The sequence below is a fragment of the Coregonus clupeaformis genome, chromosome 18 (genome assembly GCF_020615455.1).
Source record: "Coregonus clupeaformis isolate EN_2021a chromosome 18, ASM2061545v1, whole genome shotgun sequence".
NCBI classification, from domain to species: domain Eukaryota; kingdom Metazoa; phylum Chordata; class Actinopteri; order Salmoniformes; family Salmonidae; genus Coregonus; species Coregonus clupeaformis.
This window is the reverse complement of record NC_059209.1, coordinates 30,378,502-30,396,923: the sequence shown is the minus strand read 5'-3', so window position 1 is coordinate 30,396,923 and position 18,422 is coordinate 30,378,502. Positions and strand designations below refer to the sequence as shown.

Here is an 18,422-nt window from a genome sequence, read left to right as displayed (position 1 = left end):
GATATTGCAAATGCCTTAGATGATAGAAAGCACTGTGCTGCGTTGTTTGTAGATTTGTCTAAAGCTTTTGACACTGTAGACCATGCTATCCTTTTGAGTAAGCTGTCATCTATAGGACTGGGCACTGATGCCTGTTGATGGTTTTATGACTATCTTAAAGATAGAACTCAGGCCGTCATGGTCAACGGGGTCAAGTCTGACCCCTAACAGTTACTTAAAGGGGTCCCTCAGGGTTCAATAATTTGCCCACTATTGTTCTCACTTAAATAAATATATATAAACAACATTGGTGATGATATCAGATATTGTAAATTCCATTTATATGCAGATGACACAGTGATGTACTCTATTGCTCCAACAGCGGACCAAGCTTTAATGCAGTTGGAGTCTGATTTTAGGATACTACAGGGGTCTCTTTTACAGCTTAAACTTGTTTTAAACGCTAAGAAAACAAATGTCGTGTTTTTTTCTAGGTCTAAACTCTCAATTAGAAACACTTTTGTAATCACTAGCTTGGATGGTACTCAAATCAAGCAGGTCTCTGCATATAAATATGCAAAAGTGTGTGGTATGTGGTCCTCTGTAGCTCAGCTGGTAGAGCACGGCGCTTGTAACGCCAAGGTAGTGGGTTCGATCCCCGGGACCACCCATACACAAAAAAAAAAAAATGTATGCACGCATGACTGTACGTCGCTTTGGATAAAAGCGTCTGCTAAATGGCATATTATTATTATTTATAAATACTTAGGGGTATGGTTAGATGATAGGCTTTCTTTTAAAAAACATGTTAGTTAATTGGGAAAAAAGCTCAAATTCAAGATAGGGTTCCTTTACAGAAACAGGGCTTGTCTGTCCTCCGTAAATAGAAAACAAATTGTGCAGGCTACTTTTATGTCCGTTTTAGATTATGGTGATATTATCTATATGCATGTATCGGCAAACACATTAAAACCACTGGATGCTATTTACCATTGTGCACTCAGGTTTATAATAATAATAATAATAATATGCCATTTAGCAGACGCTTTTATCCAAAGCGACTTACAGTCATGCGTGCATACATTTTTGTGTATTTATCACGGGTGATAGTTACAAAACTCATCACTGTTTCCTATATCAACATGTGGGTTGGGCCTCTCTATCTGTGAGGCGAGAGCAACATGGTCTCTTGTTTAGTTATAAAGCACTTCTTTTAAAACTACCTCCATATATATCATCATTAATTTCCACTAGATATATTAATTTTAAAACCAGATCACAGATGTGGATTACATTAGAGACTCCTGTGGTCTCCACAGAGTTGGGTAGGACTGCCTTCAGTTCCTTTGCACCTTATTTATGGAACAAACTACAGATCCAACTTAAGTTAGACACTCTTGTGTCCCTTGCCCATTTAAAAAATATTATGGAGGATCAATATGATGTTGTCTGTGATTGTTTCTGTTGAATTGTGTTTTTGTTTTGTATGTTTGAAATGTTCTTGTCTGTATGTCTCAAACTGTACATGTCAACATGTTTACACAGGGCACAGCCATAAAAGAGATCCAGGTCTCAGTCTGTTTTTCCCTGTTAAAATAAAGATTTTAAAAAATTATTTAAAAAAATCTGTAAAACCTTTGAAATTCTTGCATGTTGCGTTTATATTTTTGTTCAATATAGTAATTACTCAACATCATTCAATTCAATCAATGACACATATCCAGAACTGTCATTATGTCATACTGTCAGTTAATGAACCCATTATCAAAATAACCTTGATCAACTTCAAAAAAATAGCAATGACAGTGCAGTGAGACAGAGAGAGAGAGAGAGCAAGAGAGACAGAGAGAGAGAATAGATAGAAATAATAAAGAAAATCTACAGAAAATATTTTAAAAAATAAACAATAAAGAAATAAACAATAATATAATAAAGAAAATAGATAGAAAAAATTAATATACACTGCTCAAAAAAATAAAGGGAACACTTAAACAACGCAATGTAACTCCAAGTCAATCACACTTCTGTGAAATCAAACTGTCCACTTAGGAAGCAACACTGATTGACAATACATTTCACATGCTGTTGTGCAAATGGAATAGAAAACAGGTGGAAATTATAGGCAATTAGCAAGACACCCCCAATAAAGGACTGGTTTTGCAGGTGGTGACCACAGACCACTTCTCAGTTCCTATGCTTCCTGGCTGATGTTTTGGTCACTTTGAATGCTGGCGGTGCTTTCACTCTAGTGGTAGCATGAGACGGAGTCTACAACCCACACAAGTGGCTCAGGTAGTGCAGCTCATCCAGGATGGCACATCAATGCGAGCTGTGGCAAGAAGATTTGCTGTGTCTGTCAGCGTAGTATCCAGAGCATGGAGGCGCTACCAGGAGACAGGCCAGTACATCAGGAGACGTGGAGGAGGCCATGGGAGGGCAACAACCCAGCAGCAGGACTGCTACCTCCACCTTTGTGCAAGGAGGAGCAGGAGGAGCACTGCCAGAGCCCTGTAAAATGACCTCCAGCAGGCCACAAATGTGCATGTGTCTGCTCAAACGGTCAGAAACACACTCCATGAGGGTGGTATGAGGGCCCAACGTCCACAGGTGGGGGTTGTGCTTACAGGCCAACACCGTGCAGGACGTTTGGCATTTGCCAGAGAACACCAAGATTGGCAAATTCGCCACTGGCGCCCTGTGCTCTTCACAGATGAAAGCAGGTTCACACTGAGCACATGTGACAGACGTGACAGAGTCTGGAGACGCCGTGGAGAACGTTCTGCTGCCTGCAACATCCTCCAGCATGACCGGTTTGGCGGTGGGTCAGTCATGGTGTGGGGTGGCATTTCTTTGGGGGGCCGCACAGCCCTCCATGTGCTCGCCAGAGGTAGCCTGACTGCCAATAGGTACCGAGATGAGATCCTCAGACCCCTTGTGAGACCATATGCTGGTGCGGTTGGCCCTGGGTTCCTCCTAATGCAAGACAATGCTAGACCTCATGTGGCTGGAGTGTGTCAGCAGTTCCTGCAAGAGGAAGGCATTGATGCTATGGACTGGCCCGCCCGTTCCCCAGACCTGAATCCAATTGAGCACATCTGGGACATCATGTCTCGCTCCATCCACCAACGCCACGTTGCACCACAGACTGTCCAGGAGTTGGCGGATGCTTTAGTCCAGGTCTGGGAGGAGATCCCTCAGGAGACCATCCGCCACCTCATCAGGAGCATGCCCAGGCGTTGTAGGGAGGTCATACAGGCACGTGGAGGCCACACACACTACTGAGCCTCATTTTGACTTGTTTTAAGGACATTACATTGGATCAGTTGGATCAGCCTGTAGTGTTGTTTTCCACTTTAATTTTGAGGGTGACTCCAAATCCAGACCTCCATGGGTTGATACATTTGATTTCCATTGATAATTTTTGTGTGATTTTGTTGTCAGCACATTCAACTATGTAAAGAAAAAAGTATTTAATAAGATTATTTCATTCATTCAGATCTAGGATGTGTTATTTTAGTGTTCCCTTTATTTTTTTGAGCAGTGTATATAAAATAAAATATCTCAATCAATTCCCAACTTCTGTGCATTTACTAATGACATAAAGCTGGCAATTATTCTGTGTGAGGGAGAAACCGCAACTATTACTGCCAGATATCTGATTGCCATAGCCTAAGGGACAGTCCATGAACATTAATTCCTTGAAGTATTTACGTTGTATATACCTTACAAGTAATACATAGTGTAACCATCTTCTTTTTATAATCTTTTTTGATTTAATTAAATGTATCGGTCAAAGATTACACGATAAAACAGCAGTAGTGTTTTACCTGTATACATGATTATATGTACTGTTATTATTACTACTGGGATTAACTATAGTACATTAACCTCATTGCATTGTACTGTATTTTTTTGAAATGCTGTACCACTATACAGATTTGGCAATATCTACAAATTGTATTTCATGCCAATTAAGCAATCTGAATCTGATAGAAAGAGGAGAAAGAGAGAAAGGGAGAGGGGGAGAGAGAGACATAGAGACAGAGAGACAGAGAGAGAAAGAGAGAGAGAGAGAGAGAGAGAGAGAGAGAGAGAGAGAGAGAGAGAGAGAGAGAGAGAGAGAGAGAGAGAGAGAGAGAGAGAGTGAGAGAGAGAGAGAGAGAGAGAGTAGAGATGATACAGAGACTAGAGAGAGTAGATATTATAGAGAGAGTAGAAGAGGGAGTAGAGATAATAGAATAGAGAGAGTAGAGATAGAGAGAGTATAGATAATAGAGAGAGTAGAGAGAATAGAGGGAGAAGAGATAGTAGAGATAATAGAGAGAATAGAGAGAGTAGAGAGAGTAGAGAGCGTAAAGAGAGTAGAGATAATAGATTGAGTATAGAGAATAGAGGGAGTAGAGATGGTAGAGATAATAGAGAGAGTAGAGAGAATAGAGAGAGTAGAGATAGTAGAGAGAGTAAAGAGAGTAGAGATAATAGAGAGAATGGAGAGAGTAGAGATAATAGAGTGAGTAGAGAGAGAGAGCAGAGAGAATAGAGAGACTAGAGAGAGTAGAGATGATAGAGTGAGTAGAGAGAGAGAGCATAGATAATAGAGAGAGTAGAGAGAGCAGAGAGTGTAGAGAGAGGAGAGAGAATAGAGAGAATAGAGAGAGTAGATAGAGTAGAGATAGAGAGAGTAGAGAGAGTAGAGCGAGTAGAGATAGAGAGAGTAGAGATAATAGAGAGAATAGAGAGAGTAGAGAGAGTAGAGATAGAGAGAGTAGAGAGACTAGAGAGAGTAGAGAGAGTAGAGATAATAGAGAGAGTAGAGAGAAGAGAGAGCGTAAAGAGAGAAGAGATAATAGAGATAATAGAGAGAGTAGAGATAAAAGAGTGAGTAGAGAGAGTAGAGAGTAGAGATAATAGAGAGAATAGAGAGAGTAGAGAGAGTAGAGATAATAGAGAGAGTAGAGAGAATAGAGAGAGTAGAGAGAGTAGAGATAATAGAGAGAGTAGAGAGATGAGAGAGCGTAAAGAGAGAAGAGATAATAGAGATAATAGAGAGAGTAGAGATAAAAGAGTGAGTAGAGAGAGTAGAGAGTAGAGATAATAGAGAGAATAGAGAGAGTAGAGGGAGTAGAGATAATAGAGAGAGTAGAGAATAGAGAGAGTAGAGAGAGTAGAGAGCGTAAAGAGAGTAGGGATAATAGAGAGAATAGAGAGAATAGAGAGAGTAGAGATAATAGAGGGAGTAGAGAGAGAGAGCAGAGATAATAGAGATAATATAGAGAGAGTAGATAGAGTAGAGATAATAGAGAGAGTAGAGAGAGTAGAGAGAGTAGAGATAATAGAGAGAGTAGAGAGAATAGAGAGTGTAGATAGAGTAGAGAGAGTAGAGAGAGTAGAGTGAATAGAGAGAGTGGAGAGAGTAGAGATAATAAAGAAAACAGAGAGAGTAGAGAGAATAAAGAGAGTAAAGAGAGTAGAGATGATACAGAGACTAGAGAGAATAGAGAGAGTAGGTATTATAGAGAGAGTAGAGAGAGTAGAGATAATAGAGAGAATAGAGAGAGTAGAGATAATAGAGAGTAGAGAAAGTAGAGATAAAAGAGAGAGTAGAGATAATAGAGAGAGTAGAGAGTAGAGAGTAGAGAATAGAGAGAGAAGAGAGAGTAGATATAATAGAGAGAGTAGAGAAAGTAGAGATAATAGAGAGAGTAGAGAGAACAGAGAGTAGAGAGAGTAGAGATAATAGAGAGAGTAGAGATAATAGAGAGAGTATAGATAATAGAGAGAGTAGAGAGAGTAGAGAGAGTAGAGATAATAGAGAGAGTAGAGAGAATAGAGAGAGTAGAGAGAGTAGAGAGCGTAAAGAGAGTAGATATAATAGAGAGAATAGAGAGAGTAGATAGAGTAGAGATAGAGAGAGTAGAGAGAGTAGAGAGAGTAGAGATAATAGAGAGAGTAGAGAAAATAGAGAGAGTAGAGAGAGTAGAGAGCGTAAAGAGAGTAGAGATAATAGAGAGAGTAGAGAGAGTAGAGATAATAGAGTGAGTAGAGAGAGTAGAGAGAGCAGAGATAATAGAGAGAATAGAGAGAGCAGAGAGAGTAGAGAGAGTAGAGATAATAGAAAGGGTAGAGAGTAGAGAGAGTAGAGAGTAGAGATAATAGAGAGAGTAGAGAGAATAAAGAGAGTAGAGAGTGTAGAGAGAATAGAGAGAGTAGAGAGGGTGTAGAGAGAATAGAGAGAGTAGAGAGAAAGAGAGAATAGAGAGAGTAGAGAGAGTAGAGATAATATAGAGAATAGAGAGAGTAGAGAGAGTGGAGAGAGTGGAGAGAGTGGAGATAATAGAGAGAGTAGAGAGAGTACAGATAATAGAGTGAGTAGAGAGAGTAGAGAGAGCAGAGATAATAGAGAGAATAGAGAGAGCAGAGAGAGTAGAGAGAGTAGAGATAATAGAAAGGGTAGAGAGTAGAGAGAGTAGAGAGAGTAGAGAGTAGAGATAATAGAGAGAGTAGAGAGAATAAAGAGAGTAGAGAGTGTAGAGAGAATAGAGAGAGTAGAGAGGGTGTAGAGAGAATAGAGAGAGTAGAGAGAAAGAGAGAATAGAGAGAGTAGAGAGAGTAGAGATAATATAGAGAATAGAGAGAGTAGAGAGAGTGGAGAGAGTGGAGATAATAGAGAGAGTAGAGAGAGTACAGATAATAGAGAACAGAGAGAGTAGTGATAACAGAGAGAGTAGAGAGTAGAGAGAGCAGAGAGAGTAGAGCGAGAAGAATAGAGAGAGTAGAGAGAATAGAAAGAATAGAGAGAGTAGAGAGAGTAGAGATAATAGAGAGAGTAGAGAGGATAGAGAGAGTAGAGAGAGTAGAGATAATATAGAGAGTAGAGAGAATAGAGAGAGTAGAGAGAGTAGAGAGCGTAAAGAGAGTAGAGATAATAGAGAGAGTAGAGAGAGTAGAGATAATAGAGTGAGTAGAGAGAGTAGAGAGAGCAGAGATAATAGAGAGAGTATATATAATAGAGAGAATAGAGAGAGCAGAGAGAGTAGAGATAATAGAAAGGGTAGAGAGTAGAGAGAGTAGAGAGAGTAGAGAGTAGAGATAATAGAGAGAGTAGAGAGAATAAAGAGAGTAGAGAGTGTAGAGAGAATAGAGAGAGTAGAAAGGGTGTAGAGAGAATAGAGAGAGTAGAGAGAAAGAGAGAATAGAGAGAGTAGAGTGAGTAGAGATAATAGAGAGATATCCACACACAGTGCCCCAAGACACACACATCTCAATACACATACATGCTCGACGCTCCACACACATCCTCCCATCTACTCTCATTCACAGTCACAGTCATTACAGTCACAGTCATCACAGTCACAGGTGTGTAATCTTTTACAGGGGCGTAATCACTATCGAAAATCCCATCCAATAAGCTCTCTCTCTGAGCCCTCTGATATAGGAGATAAGTGAGGGTTGAAGAAAATACATGCACACACAGATACGCTGCCTGTAGCCTAGTGCTGAACAGCACATAGACTAGATGGAGGGAGAGTCGGCAGAACTGCCAGCTAGTACTTTGTACCGATCGTACAATGAGAGAACCAGGAGCGAGAGTAGAGAGTATAGAGAGAGTAGGGAGAGTAAAGAGAGTAGAGAGAGTAGAGAGAATAGAGAGAGTAGAGAGAGTAGAGATAATAGAGAGAACAGAGAGAGTAGAGAGAATAGAGAGAGTAGAGAGAGTATAGATGATAAAGAGACTAGAGAGAATAGAGAGAGTAGATATTATAGAGAGAGTAGAGAGAGTAGAGATACTAGAGAGAGTAGAGAGTAGAGAGTAGAGAGTAGAGAGTAGAGAATAGAGAGAGTATAGAGAGTAGAGATAATAGAGAGAGTAGAGAAAGTAGAGATAATAGAGAGAGTATAGATAATAGAGAGAGTAGAGAGTAGAGAATAGAGAGAGTAGAGAGAGTAGAGATAATAGAGAGAGTAGAAAAAGTAGAGATAATAGTGAGAGTAGAGAGAACAAAGAGAGTAGAGAGAGTAGAGATAATAGAGAGAGTAGACATAATATAGAGAAAAGAAAGAGTAGAGAGAGCAGAGAGAGTAGAGAGAGAAGAAATAGAGAGAGTAGAGAGAATATAAAGAATAGAGAAAGTAGAGATAGAGAGAGTAAAGAGAATAGAGAGAGTAGAGAGAGTAGAGAGAGTAAAGAGAGTAGAGATAATAGAGAGAATAGAGAGAGTAGAGATAATAGAGTGAGTAGAGAGAGAGAGCAGAGAGAATAGAGAGAGTAGAGATAATAGAGAGAGTAGAGAGAGTAGAGATAATAGAGAGAATAGAGAGAGTAGAGATAATAGAGTGAGTAGAGAGAGAGAGCAGAGATAATAGAGAGAGTAGAGAGAGCAGAGAGTGTAGAGAGAGTAGAGAGAATAGAGAGAATAGAGAGAGTAGATTGAGTAGAGATAGAGAGAGTAGAGCGAGTAGAGATAGAGAGAGTAGAGAGAATAGAGAGAATAGAGAGAGTAGAGAGAGCAGAGATAGAGAGAGTAGAGAGACTAGAGAGAGTAGAGATGATAGAGAGAGTAGAGAGAATAGAGAGAGTAGAGAGAGTAGAGATAATAGAGAGAGTAGAGAGAATAGAGAGCGTAAAGAGAGAAGAGATAATAGAGATAATAGAGAGAGTAGAGAGATTAGAGATAATAGAGAGAGTAGAGAGTAGAGAGTAGAGAATAGAGAGAGTAGAGAGAGTAGAGATAATAGAGAGAGTAGAGAAAGTAGAGATAATAGAGAGAGTAGAGAGAACAAAGAGAGTAGAGAGAGTAGAGATAATAGAGAGAGTAGAGATAATATATATAGAAAATAGAGAGTAGAGAGAGCAGAGAGAGTAGAGAGAGAAGAATAGAGAGAGTAGAGAAAATAGAAAGAATAGAGGGAGTAGAGATAATAGAGAGAATAGAGAGAATAGAGAGAGTAGAGATAATAGAGTGAGTAGAGAGAGAGAGCAGAGATAATAGAGATAGTAGAGAGAATAGAGAGAGTAGAGAGAGTAGAGAGCGTAAAGAGAGTAGAGATAATATAGAGAATAGAGAGAGTAGAGATAATAGAGTGAGTAGAGAGAGAGTAGAGATAATAGAGAGAGCAGAGATAACAGAGAGAGTATAGATAATAGAGAGTAGAGAGAGTAGAGAGAGTAGAGATAATAGAGAGAATAGAGAGAATAGAGAGAGAGTAGAGAGCGTAAAGAGAGTAGATATAATAGAGAGAATAGAGAGAGTAGAGATAATAGAGTGAGTAGGGAGAGTAGAGAGAGCAGAGATAATAGAGAGAGTAGAGAGAGTAGATATAGTAGAGATAGAGAGAGTAGAGAGAGTAGAGAGAGTAGAGATAATAGAGAGAGTAGAGAGAATAGAGAGAGTAGAGAGAGTATAGATAATATAGAGAGTAGAGAGAATAGAGAGAGTAGAGAGAGTAGAGAGCGTAAAGAGAGTCGAGATAATAGAGAGAGTAGAGAGAGTAGAGATAATAGAGTGAGTAGAGAGAGTAGAGAGAGCAGAGATAATAGAGAGAGTAGAGATAATAGAGAGAATAGAGAGAGCAGAGAGAGTAGAGATAGTAGAGATAATAGAAAGGGTAGAGAGTAGAGAGAGTAGAGAGAGTAGAGAGTAGAGATAATAGAGAGAGTAGAGAGAATAAAGAGAGTAGAGAGAGTAGAGATAATAGAGAGAATAGAGAGAGTAGAGAGAGTAGAGATAATAGAGAGAATATAGAGAGTAGAGAGAATAGAGAGTAGAGAGAGTAGAGAGAGTGGAGAGAGTGGAGAGAGTGGAGATAATAGATAACAGAGAGAGTAGAGAATAGAGAGAGTAGAGAGAGTAGAGAGATAGGATAGAGTAGAAAGAGTAGAAGGAATAGAGAGAAAGGATAGAGTAGAGAGAGTATAGAGAATAGAGAGAGTAGAGATAATAGAGTAGAGAGAGTAGAGATAATAGAGAACAGAGAGAGTAGAGAGTAGAGAGAGTAGAGAGTAGAGAGAGTAGAGATAACAGAGGGAGTAGAGAGTAGAGAGAACAGGGAGAGTAGAGAGAGTAGAGAGAATAGAGAGAGTAGAGAGAGTAGAGAGCGTAAAGAGAGTAGATATAATAGAGAGAATAGAGAGAGTAGAGATAATAGAGTGAGTAGAGAGAGTAGAGAGAGCAGAGGTAATAGAGAGAGTAGAGATAATAGAGAGATTAGAGAGAGCAGAGAGAGTAGAGAGAGTAGAGAGAATAGAGAGAATAGAGAGAGTAGACAGAGTAGATATAGAGAGAGTAGAGAGAGTAGAGATAATAGAGAGAGTAGAGAAAATAGAGAGAGTAAAGAGAGTAGAGAGCGTAAAGAGAGTAGAGATAATAGAGAGAGTAGAGAGAGTAGAGATAATAGAGTGAGTAGAGAGAGTAGAGAGAGCAGAGATAATAGAAAGGGTAGAGAGTAGAGAGAGTAGAGAGAGTAGAGAGTAGAGATAATAGAGAGATTAGAGATAATAAAGAGAGTGGAGAGTGTAGAGAGAATAGAGAGAGTAGAGAGGGTGTAGAGAGAATAGAGAGAGTAGAGAGAAAGAGAGAATAGAGAGAGTAGAGAGAGTAGAGATAATATAGAGAATAGAGAGAGTAGAGAGAGTGGAGAGAGTGGAGAGAGTGGAGATAATAGAGAGAGTAGGGAGAGTAGAGAGAGCAGAGATAATAGAGAGAGTAGAGAGAGTAGATAGAGTAGAGATAGAGAGAGTAGAGAGAGTAGAGAGAGTAGAGATAATAGAGAGAGTAGAGAGAATAGAGAGAGTAGAGAGAGTATAGATAATATAGAGAGTAGAGAGAATAGAGAGAGTAGAGAGAGTAGAGAGCGTAAAGAGAGTAGAGATAATAGAGAGAGTAGAGAGAGTAGAGTTAATAGAGTGAGTAGAGAGAGTAGAGAGAGCAGAGATAATAGAGAGAGTAGAGATAATAGAGAGAATAGAGAGAGCAGAGAGAGTAGAGATAGTAGAGATAATAGAAAGGGTAGAGAGTAGAGAGAGTAGAGAGAGTAGAGAGTAGAGATAATAGAGAGAGTAGAGAGAATAAAGAGAGTAGAGAGAGTAGAGATAATAGAGAGAATAGAGAGAGTAGATAGAGTAGAGATAGAGAGAGTAGAGAGAGTAGAGAGAGTAGAGATAATAGAGAGAGTAGAGAGAATAGAGAGAGTAGAGAGAGTATAGATAATATAGAGAGTAGAGAGAATAGAGAGAGTAGAGAGAGTAGAGAGCGTAAAGAGAGTAGAGATAATAGAGAGAGTAGAGAGAGTAGAGTTAATAGAGTGAGTAGAGAGAGTAGAGAGAGCAGAGATAATAGAGAGAGTAGAGATAATAGAGAGAATAGAGAGAGCAGAGAGAGTAGAGATAGTAGAGATAATAGAAAGGGTAGAGAGTAGAGAGAGTAGAGAGAGTAGAGAGTAGAGATAATAGAGAGAGTAGAGAGAATAAAGAGAGTAGAGAGAGTAGAGATAATAGAGAGAATAGAGAGAGTAGAGAGAGTAGAGATAATAGAGAGAATATAGAGAGTAGAGAGAATAGAGAGTAGAGAGAGTAGAGAGAGTGGAGAGAGTGGAGAGAGTGGAGATAATAGATAACAGAGAGAGTAGAGAATAGAGAGAGTAGAGAGAGTAGAGAGATAGGATAGAGTAGAAAGAGTAGAAGGAATAGAGAGAAAGGATAGAGTAGAGAGAGTATAGAGAATAGAGAGAGTAGAGATAATAGAGTAGAGAGAGTAGAGATAATAGAGAACAGAGCGAGTAGAGAGTAGAGAGAGTAGAGAGTAGAGAGAGTAGAGATAACAGAGGGAGTAGAGAGTAGAGAGAACAGGGAGAGTAGAGAGAGTAGAGAGAATAGAGAGAGTAGAGAGAGTAGAGAGCGTAAAGAGAGTAGATATAATAGAGAGAATAGAGAGAGTAGAGATAATAGAGTGAGTAGAGAGAGTAGAGAGAGCAGAGATAATAGAGAGAGTATAGATAATAGAGAGATTAGAGAGAGCAGAGAGAGTAGAGAGAGTAGAGAGAATAGAGAGAATAGAGAGAGTAGATAGAGTAGAGATAGAGAGAGTAGAGAGAGTAGAGATAATAGAGAGAGTAGAGAAAATAGAGAGAGTAGAGAGAGTAGAGAGCGTAAAGAGAGTAGAGATAATAGAGAGAGTAGAGAGAGTAGAGATAATAGAGTGAGTAGAGAGAGTAGAGAGAGCAGAGATAATAGAAAGGGTAGAGAGTAGAGAGAGTAGAGAGAGTAGAGAGTAGAGATAATAGAGAGAGTAGAGAGAATAAAGAGAGTAGAGAGTGTAGAGAGAATAGAGAGAGTAGAGAGGGTGTAGAGAGAATAGAGAGAGTAGAGAGAAAGAGAGAATAGAGAGAGTAGAGAGAGTAGAGATAATATAGAGAATAGAGAGAGTAGAGAGAGTGGAGAGAGTGGAGAGAGTGGAGATAATAGAGAGAGTAGAGAGAGTACAGATAATAGAGAACAGAGTGAGTAGTGATAACAGAGAGAGTAGAGAGTAGAGAGAGCAGAGAGAGTAGAGAGAGAAGAATAGAGAGAGTAGAGAGAATAGAAAGAATAGAGAGAGTAGAGAGGGTGTAGAGATAATAGAGAGAGTAGAGAGAATAGAGAGAGTAGAGAGAGTAGAGATAATATAGAGGGTAGAGAGAATAGATTGAGTAGAGAGAGTAGAGAGCGTAAAGAGAGTAGAGATAATAGAGAGAGTAGAGAGAGTAGAGATAATAGAGTGAGTAGAGAGAGTAGAGAGAGCAGAGATAATAGAGAGAGTATATATAATAGAGAGAATAGAGAGAGCAGAGAGAGTAGAGATAATAGAAAGGGTAGAGAGTAGAGAGAGTAGAGAGAGTAGAGAGTAGAGATAATAGAGAGAGTAGAGAGAATAAAGAGAGTAGAGAGTGTAGAGAGAATAGAGAGAGTAGAAAGGGTGTAGAGAGAATAGAGAGAGTAGAGAGAAAGAGAGAATAGAGAGAGTAGAGTGAGTAGAGATAATAGAGAGATATCCACACACAGTGCCCCAAGACACACACATCTCAATACACATACATGCTCGACGCTCCACACACATCCTCCCATCTACTCTCATTCACAGTCACAGTCATTACAGTCACAGTCATCACAGTCACAGGGGTGTAATCTTTTACAGGGGCGTAATCACTATCGAAAATCCCATCCAATAAGCTCTCTCTCTGAGCCCTCTGATATAGGAGATAAGTGAGGGTTGAAGACCATACATGCACACACAGATACGCTGCCTGTAGCCTAGTGCTGAACAGCACATAGACTAGATGGAGGGAGAGTCAGCAGAACTGCCAGCTAGTACTTTGTACCGATCGTACAATGAGAGAACCAGGAGCGAGAGTAGAGAGTATAGAGAGAGTAGGGAGAGTAAAGAGAGTAGAGAGAGTAGAGAGAATAGAGAGAGTAGAGAGAGTAGAGATAATAGAGAGAACAGAGAGAGTAGAGAGAATAGAGAGAGTAGAGAGAGTAGAGATGATAAAGAGACTAGAGAGAATAGAGAGAGTAGATATTATAGAGAGAGTAGAGAGAGTAGAGATACTAGAGAGAGTAGAGAGTAGAGAGTAGAGAATAGAGAGAGTATAGAGAGTAGAGATAATAGAGAGAGTAGAGAAAGTAGAGATAATAGAGAGAGTATAGATAATAGAGAGAGTAGAGAGTAGAGAATAGAGAGAGTAGAGAGAGTAGAGATAATAGAGAGAGTAGAAAAAGTAGAGAAAATAGTGAGAGTAGAGAGAACAAAGAGAGTAGAGAGAGTAGAGATAATAGAGAGAGTAGACATAATATAGAGAAAAGAAAGAGTAGAGAGAGCAGAGAGAGTAGAGAGAGAAGAAATAGAGAGAGTAGAGAGAATATAAAGAATAGAGAAAGTAGAGATAGAGAGAGTAGAGAGAATAGAGAGAGTAGAGAGAGTAGAGAGAGTAAAGAGAGTAGAGATAATAGAGAGAATAGAGAGAGTAGAGATAATAGAGTGAGTAGAGAGAGAGAGCAGAGAGAATAGAGAGAGTAGAGATAATAGAGAGAGTAGAGATAATAGAGAGAATAGAGAGAGTAGAGATAATAGAGTGAGTAGAGAGAGAGAGCAGAGATAATAGAGAGAGTAGAGAGAGCAGAGAGTGTAGAGAGAGTAGAGAGAATAGAGAGAATAGAGAGAGTAGATTGAGTAGAGATAGAGAGAGTAGAGCGAGTAGAGATAGAGAGAGTAGAGAGAATAGAGAGAATAGAGAGAGTAGAGAGAGCAGAGATAGAGAGAGTAGAGAGACTAGAGAGAGTAGAGAGAGTAGAGAGAATAGAGAGAGTAGAGAGAGTAGAGATAATAGAGAGAGTAGAGAGAATAGAGAGCGTAAAGAGAGAAGAGATAATAGAGATAATAGAGATAATAGAGAGAGTAGAGAGATTAGAGATAATAGAGAGAGTAGAGAGTAGAGAGTAGAGAATAGAGAGAGTAGAGAAAGTAGAGATAATAGAGAGAGTAGAGAAAGTAGAGATAATAGAGAGAGTAGAGAGAACAAAGAGAGTAGAGAGAGTAGAGATAATAGAGAGAGTAGAGATAATATAGAGAAAATAGAGAGTAGAGAGAGCAGAGAGTAGAGAGAGAAGAATAGAGAGAGTAGAGAGAATAGAAAGAATAGAGAGAGTAGAGAGAGTAGAGAGAGTAGACAAAGTAGAGATAATAGAGAGAGTAGAGAGAATAGAGAGAGTAGAGAGAATGGAGAGCGTAAAGAGAGTAGCGATATAGAGAGAATATACAGAGTAGAGATAATAGAGTGAGTAGAGATAGAGCATAGATAATAGAGAGAGTAGAGATAATAGAGAGAGTAGAGGGAGTAGAGATAATAGAGAGAATAGAGAGAGTAGAGATAATAGAGTGAGTAGAGAGAGAGAGCAGAGATAATAGAGATAGTAGAGAGAATAGAGAGAGTAGAGAAAGTAGAGAGCGTAAAGAGAGTAGAGATAATATAGAGAATAGAGAGAGTAGAGATAATAGAGTGAGTAGAGAGAGAGTAGAGATAATAGAGAGAGCAGAGATAACAGAGAGAGTATAGATAATAGAGAGTAGAGAGAGTAGAGAGAGTAGAGATAATAGAGAGAATAGAGAGAATAGAGAGAGAGAGTAGAGAGCGTAAAGAGAGTAGATATAATAGAGAGAATAGAGAGAGTAGAGATAATAGAGTGAGTAGGGAGAGTAGAGAGAGCAGAGATAATAGAGAGAGTAGAGATAATAGAGAGAACAGAGAGAGTAGAGAGAGTAGAGAGAATAGAGAGAATAGAGAGAGTAGATAGAGTAGAGATAGAGAGAGTAGAGAGAGTAGAGAGAGTAGAGATAATAGAGAGAGTAGAGAGAATAGAGAGAGTAGAGAGAGTAGAGATAATATAGAGAGTAGAGAGAATAGAGAGAGTAGAGAGAGTAGAGAGCGTAAAGAGAGTCGAGATAATAGAGAGAGTAGAGAGAGTAGAGATAATAGAGTGAGTAGAGAGAGTAGAGAGAGCAGAGATTATAGAGAGAGTAGAGATAATAGAGAGAATAGAGAGAGAAGAGAGAGTAGAGAGAGTAGAGATAATAGAAAGGGTAGAGAGTAGAGAGAGTAGAGAGAGTAGAGAGTAGAGATAATAGAGAGAGTAGAGAGAATAAAGAGAGTAGAGAGAGTAGAGATAATAGAGAGAATAGAGAGAGTAGAGAGAGTAGAGATAATAGAGAGAATATAGAGAGTAGAGAGAATAGAGAGTAGAGAGAGTAGAGAGAGTGGAGAGAGTGGAGAGAGTGGAGATAATAGATAACAGAGAGAGTAGAGAATAGAGAGAGTAGAGAGAGTAGAGAGATAGGATAGAGTAGAGAGAGTAGAAGGAATAGAGAGAAAGGATAGAGTAGAGAGAGTATAGAGAATAGAGAGAGTAGAGATAATAGAGTAGAGAGAGTAGAGATAATAGAGAACAGAGAGAGTAGAGAGTAGAGAGAGTAGAGAGTAGAGAGAGTAGAGATAACAGAGAGATTAGAGAGTACAGAGAACAGGGAGAGTAGAGAGAACATAGAGAGTAGAGAGTATAGAGAACAGAGTGAGTAGAGAGTAGGGAGAACAGGGAGAGTAGAGAGTAGAGAGAATGGAGAGAGTAGAGAGTAGAGAGAGTAGAGAGAGTAAAGAGAGTAAAGAGAGTAGAGAGAACAGAGTGAGTAGAGCGAGTAGAGAGAGTAGAGAGTAGAGAGAGTAGAGAGAACAGAGAGAGTAGAGAGTAGAGAGAACAGAGTGAGTAGAGAGTAGGGAGAACAGGGAGCGTAGAGAGTAGAGAGAACGGAGAGAGTAGAGAGTAGAGAGAGTAAAGAGAGTAAAGAGAGTAGAGAGAACAGAGCGAGTAGAGCGAGTAGAGAGAGTATAGAGTAGAGAATAGAGAGAACAGAGTGAGTAGAGTGAGTAGAGATTACAGCGAGTAGAGAGTAGAGAGAGTAGAGAGAGTAGAGATTAGAGAATAGAGAGAACAGAGTGAGTAGAGAGAGTATAGATTACAGAGAGTAGAGAGTAGAGAGAGTAGAGAGAATAGAGAGAGTAGAGAATAGAGAGAGCAACTGTATTGCACAGCATCTGTCTGACTCCTGGGCTGCAGAAGCCCAATGTCTGCTGGCACACATACAGTAGGTCTACAGACTCATATCTGGCAGGCTGCAGGAGGCAGCACACACAGAACAACCCTACCCCTATCCCTACTCCTATCCCTAACCCCAGTTGACTGCAACTGAACACAGGCAGAATTATTCAGTAGATGATCAACATCTTGGTTCACTCAATGTACCATTTTCCCTCTGTTCAGGTAAGACCCAGCTAACCTCATCCCCAGGCTCAATAGAGAGCGGGAGCAGGCTGGTGGATGAGATTAGGTAAGAGGTAATTAGTAGAAGCATGTAAAAAAATGTGGTGAACAACTTCCCTCATAAACTGTAATTGGTACCTTTGAGCATGTACAGTAAATTATTCTCAGTAATGATGGAACAAACTAAGCCAGCTTTATAATAATAATAATAATAATAATATAATATGCCATTTAGCAGACGCTTTTATCCAAAGCGACTTACAGTCATGCGTGCATACATTATTTTTTTTGTGTATGGGTGGTCCCAGGGATCGAACCCACTACCTTAGCGTTACAAGCGCTGTGCTCTACCAGCTGAGCTACAGAGGACCACTTTAGAAGTCTTCGCTTGTTAAAAAGAATAAAAGGCAAACAATACAAGACTCCACTTTGATGACTGGAAAATATCTCATTATAATCCACAGTTTACTATTTTGAAATATTTTGCTATATATTTATTTGGTTTGCAATAAATACATAATTTCCTGTCAAGATTAATATTTTAAGACAAACCAAAAACATTCAATAGATTGTATTTCCCACTGTGATATTTCTGTAATAATAATACAAATCCATACTAAATTAAGTTACACTAACAAAAATCTTAAATTATCTGATTGCACAAAATCTAGACATCAGCATTAATTCTAATTCAAACAGAACAACATAAAGTTGCACACAGCTAAACACAGGAGCAGCTTACCTTCCACTGAATTCACAGAATCTCTCCACCGGAGCTAAATCAGCGTTACAGAACAAAAAGGAACTATGTGAGAGCTTGGCTCAAAGAAACCAAAGCCTGAAACAAATGTTCTTGTGGGTCTGTGTCTTTGCCTTCTAAAGCAATGACAGTTCAATCATTTTTCTCTCCTTCTCTCAGTCAGTCTATTCCATCTACCTAGAGACCCAGACTGCTGATGATGTAGCCAGTGAGAGGAGAGAGAGAAAGAGAGAGAGAGAAGACAGGAGAGCTAGGGACTGAGTGAAAGAGAGAGGGAGGGAGAATTCCCTTTCTCTTAAATAGTAGACTATGCGGTCAGACCCCACTCCCACCTAGCACTCTTAAATACCCCCCCCCTCCATCTGACTGGAAGCTGAGGAGTTGAAAAGGGATGCCTCAAGGCTGGATCCCGCTCGCTCACAGTAAAGAGAGGGGAGAGAGAGGGGGGAACTGAGGGTTTGAGGGGGGATGGACCATTAGCCACAAAGTGGAGCAGCCAATGGAAGAGGAATAAATTAGTGAATTCAAGGCTGCATTAACATATAATTTTAGACTAGAATATAAACAAGAAAAGTAGCTAGAGTGACTGCCTCTGCTTTTTGATGATGATGATAATGCTGATGAGGATCAGTTTTCTAAGTTCTTTGTTATTAGTCCTCTTATCCCTTATTTAAGTAATAAGGATGAGGCGGTGTGGTATGGACAATGTACCACGGCTAAGGGCTGTTCTTAAGCACAACGCAATGCGGAGCCTGGATACAACCCTTAGACGTGATATATTGGCTATACAGTATACCACAAACCCTCAAGGTGCTTTATTGCTACTATAAACTGGTTACC

The 18,422-nt window shown here is 39.5% G+C and overlaps 1 protein-coding gene across 4 annotated transcripts in view; it reads right to left on the bottom strand.

Annotated features, from left to right (window-relative positions):
• LOC121557518 (tenascin) overlaps positions 1–18,422 on the bottom strand; it is a 128,782-nt gene that overhangs the window by 55,111 nt on the left and 55,249 nt on the right. The window contains exon 1 of one of the 4 annotated variants that reach the window (XM_041871117.2): positions 17,565–17,910. The exons of 1 other annotated variant lie outside the window; for it this stretch is intronic. The gene's annotated coding sequence lies outside the window, so the exon portion shown is untranslated. Of the gene's footprint in view, positions 1–17,564; positions 17,911–18,422 lie in introns of those variants that run through there. 2 more of the 4 variants (XM_041871114.2, XM_041871118.2) reach the window with 2 other exon arrangements.